Source organism: Gordionus sp. m RMFG-2023, chromosome 3 (assembly GCF_954871325.1).
Source record: "Gordionus sp. m RMFG-2023 chromosome 3, tfGorSpeb1-WG-v2, whole genome shotgun sequence".
Lineage (NCBI taxonomy): Eukaryota > Metazoa > Nematomorpha > Gordioida > Chordodea > Parachordodidae > Gordionus > Gordionus sp. m RMFG-2023.
In genome coordinates this window covers 21945642-21958099 of record NC_088777.1, presented here as the reverse complement: position 1 = coordinate 21958099, position 12458 = coordinate 21945642, and positions in this window count along the sequence as shown.

Sequence of the window (12458 nt, the reverse complement as noted above, 5' to 3'; positions counted from 1 at the left end):
TATGGATATAAGGAAATATCTAGGTAATAAAAAAACATACTAATCGATACTTTTATATAATTTTAGCCAAAAATAATGAAACAAATTTACCACCTAATATCTCATCTGTTGAAAATGATAAGCATGTTCTAAATACACGAGGTTAAAATAATATAGTGTACTAATTAATATCTTATGCATTACAGGCTCTATTGAAAATGATGTAGATAATGTAAATACACCAGGTCATAATAACATTTAATATAAAAGAAGTTATTTAAAATCAATAGCTAACTATTTTTATTTTAGTATTTAAAATTAAACACCTAGCCATAGTTTTGACTAAATTAAAATTGCCAGTACAAACCACTTTGGGTAATATATTATTTTAAATAATTTTGGCTAACCAAATAATATTTGACATTTATAAGATATACCCAAACGTAGGAGGGAAGAAAATGATCTTATTAAACCCATTTATATACCCAAAGAAAATTATAGAAAACTTCTAAGTACATTAGATCAAATGAAATCACTCCCTAGTACAAGTAATATAATCTATTATCTTTAATATTTATATCAAAATTTTAGGTATATCAAGTATCACATTGAAGAAGAATGATAGTAGTCAACAAAATATTATAGGCTATATCAATTTAGAATTTAAAGGTTATCTAATATGTTGTTTTATTTTAATTTATTGTTTATAGGGGAAATGAACTTGATACTTTAGACTCCAATTTACCTTCCACATCAGGTATTATATAATTTTATTTTAATAGTTATTCTTATAATTATAGAGATATGCAGTTATGCCAATTCAGATTTCCCATATGATGTATCGAATTTTGTTACCCATCATATTAAAGAAAAATTATACATATATTCTATAATATGGCATCCTCCCTCATCTTATATTTTCCCTCAACTCAATTCTAAAATGAAAATGTTGTCACTTCAACATAATTGGCTAAATCAGTTTAAATGGCTTAGTTATTCTCATCTTACACATTCTGCATATTGTAAAGTATGTGTAATCTTTGGTCCTAGATGTTGTAGTTGATGTGAAGATTGTCTGTCAATCAATCAAAAAAGATATTATTATTATTTATTATATCGATCGCGTATTGTCGGTATTGTACATTTATATATGACTTATGATTTAAGATTATAACAATAAATATTATTAAAACCAATATCGTTACAGTGGTGCCGAAACCCGGGACCTTGCGCATTAACAGGGATTATGTTATTATCAAATCAGTACTTTAGAATATATTTTATTAAGTTTTTAGTTTCTTTATTATAGTAATAGGGTGGAAATGGCAAAATTTATCTATTATACGGTTAGTCAGTTACATGTATTAGCAATAATTGTGTTAGTAATAGTTTTAATAGTGTATTATGTGGGGTTTTGGATGGGAAGAATAAATGTGAGGGGAATTGTAATGTAGGATTCCGGGTGGAAAGAAGGGCGGAGATGGAGGTTCTGGGAAGGAAGGTAGTGAAGGGAATACGTTGTTTAGATGTAGCAGAGAGGTTCATATCAGTAGGGAATGCAATGTATTAGGTGAAGTGAGAAATATGGAGTGGTATAGAAGATGTTTTAAATGTGGTAAGGAGGATCGGATTGTGCGGGAATTCATGAGTGGGTAGGGACATGACTGAAGGAAAGGAGTAGATTAGATGATTTAATAGTTTATAGTTTAAATTTATATAGATTTATATTTAATAACAAAATTATTTATTATTTGGAAAATATATATAATATATTAATATTTATAAAAATTATTTTAATGTGAGTAATGTTTTTAGGATGATTTTGATTAAATTTTTATATTTTATTAATTTTTTAATAATATGTATAATTTTAATTGGAATATTTTACATGTATTTTTAGATAGGGATTATTTTGTCTCTAGTTTTATATATATATATATATGGGGGTATTTAATGGGATTGGTGATTATTGTGTAGATGGGGATGTTTGGGGTATCATGAGAATCCATAGAGACACGGAAAGTAATGGAGGAAGGATGGTTAAAATGGGGAAGGGTTGGGAGAAGTTAAGTCTTGTTGGGGAGTTCAAAGTCTTGGAGAGAGTATTGAATCCTAGGGGCATAGTCCGGTCTAAAGTCCATTAGTAGTTTGACTGGGGGGGGGGGGTAAGTTGCAAGGGTTATTTTTGAGTCCACAATAGGAGTTCAAACAGGGGGATCTGGTGGGTGAGACAGAAAGGGTGTTTGGGGAGGGGTCAAGTGTAAGATCAGGGGTTGGGGAGAAGGTTAGTAGATGTCTACATGGGGTTTTAAACATGGAAGGAGTACAGATAGAATTTTGATACTGGAGCGACAGCGAGTTTAATGGCAATTGGGGAGGTGTTGAAGTATTGGCCGGAGAAGAAGTTAGAGAAATCAAATAAGGTGTTGTATCTATTGAATGGGAAGACAGTTGACAATAGGGGAGAGTTGACAGTGAAAATACCAGGGGTTAATAGGGTTATTCGATTTTGTATAGTAGATAAATTGGAGATTATTTTGGGGTGAGATAATTTATGGTGGGTAGGGCCATTGTATAATTGGTGGGGTGAATTTAAGGGGATTGAGAAAGAGATGAGTAAGAAGGAGGTGGTAGAGAAGGTTCAAGTAATGCAGAATGAAGGGGAAAATGGATTGATGATGGATGATATAAGGCCGGAGAGTAGAGAAGAAAAGGAGATTTTGGAGAAGTATAAGATAATATTTGAGAAAGGGTTAGGGACTTTGAAAGATTTTGAAGTGACTATGAATATGAAGGATTACAAGCCTAGATTTTTACTTTCAAGGAGAATTCCTTTCCAATGGCGCGAGGAGATTAATAACGACTTAGATAGGTGGAAAGAGGAAGGGATAATAATACCTGTGGTACATAGTGAGTGGGCTACTCCATTAGTACCTGTTTGTAAGGCATATGTTAAGTTACGTTTGTGTGCTGATTTTAGGATAACTTTGAATCCGGGTTTAGTTGAGGTGAGATATCCTTAGCCAAGGTTGGAGGAAATCCTAGCTAGTTTTGGAGGGGCTAGATGGTTTTCAAAGGTGGATTTTAGTAATGCCTATTTGCAATTAAGGGTGAATAAGGATGAGTGATAAGTTAACGATTAATACACCGAAGAAGTTATTTAATTTTTTGCGATTACCTTTTGAATTAAGTTTATCGGCCCAGTTTCAGAAGGCCATGTCGGAAGTGTTTGCTAGAATCCAAGGGATATTTTATTATTTAGATGATGTGTTGATAGTGGGCAAGACAAAGGAAGTGCATAATAATAGATTGAGAATAGCTTTATCAAGGATTTTAGAGAAAGGGTTAAGAGCTACAAGAGATAGAATATTTAGGACATGATATAAGAGGATATGAAATTAGACCCATGAATAAGAATATTGATAGTATATTGAAGATGCGAGTGCCGAAATATAAATTGGAGTTGCAGTCATTTCTGGGGATGATTAATTATCATCATCGTTTTATTGAAGATTTTGCGAGGGTGGCGATCCCATTGTATGAGTTAATTAAGAAGAATAGTAAGTTTGAATGGGGAGATAAGCAGGAAAGGAGTTTTCAAAATTTGAAGCAAGAGATTAGTAAGAGTCCCATACTGGTGAGTTTTAATGAAGAATATGAGGTAATATTAACCGCGGATGCTTCTAATGAGGGGGTTGGAGGGGGATTGTTGCATATAATAGAGGGGAGGGAACGGCCAATATTGTATTTTTCAAGAGCTCTAAGTAAAGCAGAAAGGAATTATTCCGTCATAGAGAAAGAGGCATTAGCGTTAAAAGTAGGGTTAGTAAAATGTAGAGAATATTTAATAGGTAGAAGTTTTGTAGCATACACTGATCATAAGCCGTTGGTGGGGTTAATTAAGAAGGACAACAATTGTTGTTATCAGAACGTTTGCAGCAATGGTTGTTATTAGTTGGGCCATTTAACATGGAATTGCGGTATAGGAAAGGGAAGGAGAATTTTATGCCTGATGTTATGTCCAGGCTATATGTGGAAGTGCCAATTGTAGAAGATGTGGACGGTAGAGAGGAAAAGATAAATGTGATAGGAGTTAAGAGAGAGAAAATTATGTGAAGTGGGATGAGTTAGTTGAGGCAACGAAACAGGACATGGAATTAAGTAGAGTGGTGAGCAGTTTAAAGGGGGAGCGTGAATGGGATATAAGAGATGGAAGTATGAGTTGTTGAAGGAAGAGTTAAGTTTGGTGGATGGGAATGTAGTAAGAGGGTATCGGATGGTCATACCGATGTCTTTGAGAGAGTTTGTATTGGAAATGTTGCATATGGGGCATCAGGGGGTGAGTAAGATGAAGAAAGATGCGAGAGAGTGTATATGGTGGCCCAGTATTAATGCGGAGATTGTATGGTTAGTGCAAAAGTGTGAAACGTGTAATGAGTGGAAAGCTGTGCCGGGTAGGAAGAGAGATAGATGGGAGAAGGCTCAGAGGGCTGGTGAGAGGGTACATGTCGATTTATTTGAGTTGGATAGAAAATTTTGTTTTTTAATGGTGGATGCGTATAGCAAATGGATAGATTTTCACAATGTGACAGGATTGACCACGAAGATAGCTATTAGAAAGATTAAGGATTTTTGTGGAAATTATGGGATTATTGAAACAATTGTTTCTGATGGACGTCCTGCTTTCCAGGGTAAAGGATTCAAAGAATTCTATGGGAGGTTAGGAAAAATACATATTATGTCTTCCCCTAATTATCCCCGCTCAAATGGTCAAGCAGAACGAATGGTGGGGATAGTAAAGGGATGGTTGAAAAAGGAGAAATATGGGGAGGAAAAGGTGTAGCTAGCACAGTTATTTTATAATAATTCAATAGGCATATGGATCACCATCAGAATTATTTTTGGGAAGGGTAACTAGAAGGCCATTGGATATATTAAGAGAGAAAGAGAAGGGGAAAGCAGAAGAATGAGGAGTTGATGTTTAAAGTGAAAATGAAGGTATGGGTATGTCTGGAATCGTCCATGTAAGTGGGTAAAAGGAGTTGTAACGAAAAATATTGGATGTAAAAAGGTAGAGGTAATATTGGAGGAGGGAGGGGATACGGTAGTTAGACACATTAGGCAATTAAGAATATGGGTATAGGAAGAAATAGGTGAGGATATTTTAGAAGAGATATATGCGGATATTTTATTATGGAAAAGTATTAAAGAGATAAAAGTAAATTGTGATAGGTGAATTTTGGGTATAGGGAGATTGAATGAAATATTATAGTGAGGATTGAATTTTAATAGGAGATAGATTTTTACGAATTTTAATGGGTAACTGATTTAGTACTAAGTATGATAAATATTAGATAAAAAGAAAGGAAAGGAGTATTTATAGGATCTAATTTAATATTTTATTTTATTAAGACATTAGTGATATTTCGAATTAATTCTTATTTAATTCTTATATATAATTAGGTTGAATGAGAATTATCGTGTAAATAAAAACGTTAAAAAGTGGTAGGAAAGATACAGCTGTTTTATATTTTTGTGGATAATATAAGAAAATATTAAAGAATAATTCATGGGAAAAATGTGAATGTTATGTAAATAGAAATAAGATAACGTAACATATAGTATTAAATGTTTTATACTAGTGTTAATTTGGGGGTAATGTTATGTTATTTTTAAAAAAGATGTAACGTAACACGTATTATATTATATGTTTCGTAATGTAATGGTAAGATGAAATGATATTAATTTTTTTTTTAGGTTATTAATATAATATTACGTGTAAAAAGAAAAGAGAAGTAAAAGTTATTGTAAAGGAGAATTTTGGTTTAGGGTATTAAATCAATTGAGATTGGAATGAATTTATGAAGGTTGATTTTGAGTTAATTTGAATAACATGTTAGAAAAGATTTTATAGATGATATGTTAATTTCGTAATTATAATATCGTAATAAAATATAATTAAATGGAAATTATATTGAAATTAGTAAGGGATAAGATTTTGTTGGAGTTGGTTAAAAAGATAAATAATTGGTGGGGGTTATATTTAATTATAATTAAAGTTAATTATTATATAGAAGAAATTCTGTTTTGTAGTTTTGTTATGGTAAAGGTGTATGATTTTAAATGTAATTTTGGTTTATTTTTGATTAAAATTGGATATTTTGGAAATGTTGTGTTGTGAAGTATTGATGAAAATTAATTGTATTGATATTTGTTCGATTATTTTTTTTAATTTATGTTAAGTAAATTGTCTTATATAGATGTTGATGGTGATGAAGAAAAATGGAAGGAATGTATGTTTATATATACTAGTAGATAGCCCGTCAAAAATGACGTAGAATAAGAATTTTATTCGTTTTTTTAAGAAAGATGTTACCTTTTATTTAAAAATCATATCCAATTTATATAATTTTTAAACCCCCCCCCCTCCCCATTTATGTCAAGTTTAAGCAATGTCATTGAGTCCAACCCATTAGGACTAAGAGTGGAAACTATTATTTGAGTCAAAATATATTTAAATGAGCTTGTACCCAATACCAAAATTCTTTGTAAATATATTACTGGTTACATAAGACTAACATTTAACATTAAAAAATTTCAAGCCAGGTCCAAGCTCATAATATTTGGAAAAAATTTCCACGCGTTCAAGACCTTATAATTTATAAAAAAAATTCTCAAGCCTAGCTCAACCCATAATAATTTTGAAAAATTTTTCCTAGCCCGGCCCATAATAATTTGTAAAGATATTCCCAAGTCAGGTGCAAGCAAATATTAATCTTGAGGAATATTTTTCAAGCCCAGTCCATCCCATATTAAGTTTCAAAACTATTTCCCAAACCCGGAGATAGTTAAATTTCTAAATAATTTATCAACACATGGGGAAATCTCGGATTTACCAATTAGTGGGTTAACTCCTTTTATCAAAAAATTTGATAAGGGCTATCTATATCTTTTGTTAGGTACAAAAAAAATACTATCTATTTAAAAAATGCCATTCAATACTAATGAAACTTATATGCAATTTATTTATATATTTTTTAAGAAGTTTATTTTTCTTGCCATATAAATTTAGGTAATTTTTTAAAAAAATGATGAGGATTAATTATTATTTTGTGTGTCTGATAAAATTAAGAGCAAATCCTTTATGACATTTTAATTTTTGATGGAAAAAGCGACAAAATAAATCTGGGCAGTCGTCTGCAGAAGAAATAATAAAGGTATAATATCATCCCATTTAAGATTGTAGGAGAAAGTAATGAATAATGACGGATTTGTACAACACCCACGGCCTGATAAAGCTGATGCCCTGGGCTACTGGTAAAAGAAGAACGCAAAATAATATTTCTGCCAAAGTGTCAGTCTTGGTATCCCCCTCTAAAATAGAATCATGAACGACATTGTCAGCTCAACCATAAAACGGTCGTAAGTATTGTTATAATGCCATGACAAAACTACAGCATATTTTCCCATTAATAATGTTAATGAAATTGGCCGCACTACACATTCACGTTTGAACATCTCTCTAAATATTCATGAAAGTTCTTCAGGGAATCGGATCTAGTATTATTTATAATAACTCCTAATGAGGTAAATGATAGTGGAATTAAATGCTTTTATTTGTTAAAAATTAGGTAGAGGTGGCATAGGGATTGTGGTAGGGGTGATAGAAATATCATTTGGAGGTAACTGGGTGTATAAAATAAACATATAGATATAAAACATTAGATAAAAAACAAAATAAACCTCCAGAGGATTTCACAGTGCCTTATTATCTTGGACACCAGTAACTCTAGAACGGGTAAGGCGGTTGTTGAATCGCCATTTTTTTCTTTGCTTATCTTTAATAAAAGATTCAACATGTTTGGTAGCAATGTGAGGGATTAGGGTTAGCCTAGACAAATAAAGAAATCAGGCAAAAATATAAATATACTATTGTTGAAATTAAACAAACATTAAAATAATGTAAAACCGATAGAAGGGTCAATATTAGATGCATATTTCTAATAAGTTGGAGGGCTATCATCAAATAAAATTTTTGGGGGACTAATCAAGTCTATTATGGTATTCTAAAAGTTAAAAAATAACATGATAAATGTAATGATCCAAGCATCTAAGATCTTTTTATGATCATAAAAAATGAACAAATAAATTACTTCTTCTGATTTCAGGAATTCAAATAAAATGATAATCTCTAAAAATTGGTATCTGGCACTCCGATTTCAGTCAAGGAAAATGATAGTCTCTAAAAATAGATATGATCATAAAAAATCAACAAATAAATTACTTCTTCTGATTTCAGTAATTCAAATTTGGTATGAACATCTGTTTATAAAAAAATCAACAAATAAAAAATAAATAAATAAATACGTACCGATGACATGACGTAACGATGACATGACGTAGCGATGACATGACGTAGCGATGACATGACGTAGCGATGACATGACGTAGCGATGACATGACGTAGCGATGACATGACGTAGCGATGACATGACGTAGCGATGACATGACGTCACGATGACATAGTGAGGACATCGGAAAATTATAATATAGATATATATAATTTAATATTAATATGTGTAATGTAAAAAGTTAATGAGTGATTGAAAATATATATATTCTTAGACAATTTATTTGGTGGTAACCAACTAGAATATGGTGTTTTTAAATATTTTTTTGGAATGAATGTAACAGGGGAATGATTAAATATTATGTATAGTTTTTGGAAAATAATGTTATATGTATAAAATAATTGATATTGGTAATGGCAAGATGCTGTTTTAATGATTACATATTATGTATAGTTTTTGGAAAACAATGTTATATGTATAAAATAATTCATATTGGTATTGGCAAGATGTTGTTATGTTTTAAAAAAAACAAAAAAACCAGAGTTGTACATTTGCTCAAAATAAAAAGATCTTCAAAGCTAGATCTCGCTCAGAAATCTTCAAAGAAGATCTTTTGTACAACTCTGAAAAAAACTATGAAGTTAAAAAAGAAAAAAGAATTGAAGAATTAAAAAAAAAATTTTTTAAAAAAAGGAAGAATAAAAAAAAAAATTAAAAAAAAAAGAAGAAGAAAAAATTAAAAAAAAAAATTATGAAGTTAAATAATATAAAGGAAAGAAAAGGATAAAAAAATGTTAGAAAAAAGATTTTAGAAAAAAAGAAAGATTGGAGGTAGTGAAAATGGGACAAAATATCTAGGGTTAGATGAAAAAGAATTGTCAATGGTCAAATGGATTATAAAATGGAAGGATACAATGGTCAAATGATATGATGAATGGTCAAATGACATGTGAGGAAGAAAGTAACATAAGGGGAAAGATGGGCAATGATGTAATTAGATGTTTAGTGTGGATCAGATGAGCAACGAGATGTAAATGAAATGATAGCATGGAAGATTGAAATGGTCAATGAAAATTGTCAATTGTTAGATGTAGGATAAATAATGTGAAGGATACAGTAATAATTATACAAGTGGATAATCAAATGACATGTGAGGAAGAAATGTGGATCAGGTGAGTAACTGAGATGTAAATGAAATGATAGCATGGAAGATGGAGATGGGGTAAGATGGAATGGTCAATGGGAATTGTCAATTAAATGGGAATCAAATGGATAGAGGTTGGTCAATGGGCAAAGGATAGGGTGAATGGTCAAAAGGTTGTGGGTCAATGGTCAAATGATATGATGAATGGTCAAACGGGAGGATAGGATACACAGTTTATGGAATAAGAATGATGTCTGATGAATTAGTTCAAGATCGAATGATGTTGGTTTCAAGGACAGATGGATGATTGGATCGAGTGATGTCTGATCGAATGATGTCTGATAAATGGTTTCAAGGATGATTGGATCGAGTGATGTCTGATATGAATATGCAAGCTGAAATGGTGATTTGCTATGATGTAGATGAATTGGTTCAAGATCGAATGATGTCTGATAAATGGTTTCAAGGACGATTGGATCGAGTGATGTCTGGTATGAATATGCAAGCTGAAATGATGATTTGCTATTGCTATGATGTAGATGAATTGGTTCAAGATCGAATGATGTCTGATGAATGGTTTCAAGGACAGATAGATGATTGGATATGGATGTTGGAGAAGGGGGGTGTTTGATTTGTTGATGATATATAATGGGATTGATATAAGGGGAAGGTGTTGTAGTTGATGTGAAGATTGTCTCTCAATCAATCAAAAAAAGATATTATTATTATTTATTATATCGATCGATCGCGTATTGTCGGTATTGTACATTTATATATGACATATAAATTAAATTGTCTGTATTTTTTTTCCTCTTCATTTCTAAATAAAATCAAATTGTCAGCTTTCATTTTTAATTTATCTAATAAAAATCAAAACTTAATTTTTTACAATTATCTTTTTCTTAAAATTATGTCTTTAAATAAAAAATTAATTATTTAATCTTATAGTATACCTGGTTTACTAAATAAAATTACAATATTAAGAAACTTAATGGAAGAAAAAGATATTTTTATATTAATGACACGAGAAACTTTAATAACTAATAATTTAATTAAAAAATTAAGAGGCTATACAATCTTCAATTCTAATTCTTCCAACTATCATAATGGTGTATCATTTATTATTAAAGATTTTATTCTAAAATATACATCCAATTTCACTCCAATCAGTAATCGCATTTCTTCAATTACACTAAAAACTAAAGGAAAAATCACACATCTTATTAATATTTATGCTCCGGCCAATTATTCAGAATATCCTAATTTCATTAATTCTCTAAACAGCCACCTTAAACAAATAAATACCAATCATTTTATCATTATAGGTGGCGACTTTAATATGGAAATAGGTAACGAATATAGAAATAATACTATAGGTTTTGCTGCACTAGATCAAAAAACTAATCAAAACGGTAAAAATATTATTGAAACCTGTAAAAAATTCAACCTTAGAATTATTAATTCTTTTTTTAAACAAAAAACAATAATTATTTTACTTATTTCAAACCCAATTCATTATACAAAAGTCAACTTTATTTTTTTCCCACTAGTATTAAAATGAATTTTTTTATTCAAAATATTATAATTCTCAATGAGATAGATTTCTTATCTGACCATCGTCCTATTGGTCTACAACTTTTCATTAAACCCTCATTATTAAGAAATCTTAATATTACCAATTCAAAAAATCTATACCTTCCAACCAAAAAAAAAATATAACATCAATAATTTAAATATCCAAACATTAGCTAATAAATATCATTCAAGTGTCAAATCAATCAATAATAACAATTCATGGAACAATATTCAAAATTCCATTATCAATTCTGCAAATCTTCACTTAAATATTAAAACCATTTACCCTGATTGGCTAAGTCTTCATACTTCCAACCTAATCAACTCTTTACCCAATAAAAATATAAAAAAACAAACTAGAAAAAAGGAACATATTAAAACCAAACTTAAAATTATTAAAAAATCAATAAGAAGAGATAAAAGAAATTTTCTTAAAAATAGAATTAATAATATCTCTGAATTTAAACGTAATAACGGTCTATATAATGCGTTTAAAACATTAAAATTCATCACTTCTTCCAATGATAAAAAAATAATAACTTGAAAATTGGTAAAATTATTATAAAAAATCTTTTAGATCAATTAAACATTTTCGTAGATCATTATAGATCACTTTTTAATAACAAATTTCCCTGTCCCTCTTCCTTATCTTCATCTCAACTTATTACTACTCCCCCCTTCCCCCTCAACAAAAATGATTTTATTAATATTATAAAAAATCTAAAAAAACATAAATCACCTGATGATAATATTCATAATGAAATATTAAAAATATTTCCAAATACTATCACCGATATTATCTTTCCTACTTTAAATACTATATAATATTCAACAATCCTATCTACCAATTGGTGTAAATCCACCACCATCATTAACCTACCTAAATTCCCAAATCCTTCCACTATCCATGATTACAGAAGTATAACTCTTTCTTCCCCTTTTTACAAGATATTTACTACATGTTAATTGTATTGTTTATTCGAATTTGTGAAATAATTTATTTAAATGTTTTTTTACATATTGTGTTGTTTATTCAAATTTGTGATATAATTTATTGAGTATTAATTTAAATTTGTTACATATACCAGTTGATTGAAATGTTTTAGTATATATACCAGTTATTATTATACATATGATTATTATATTTATTTGATTTTTAAAAGTAGAAATAAAATTTTATTTAAAACAAAATATAAATTGTTATTTTCTTGTTTCTTTTATGTACGTTTTTGTAAAAAAAAAAGAAGAAAATATATAAAATTTGCCTAAAATTAAAAAAAAATTAAATTAAATTCGAAGGACATGACTTGTTTTTAAAAAAAATATATATAGTCAAATATTATTCACTACCTTATCTATTGATATGACTACCTATTGTGATGACTACCTATTGTGATGACTACCTATTG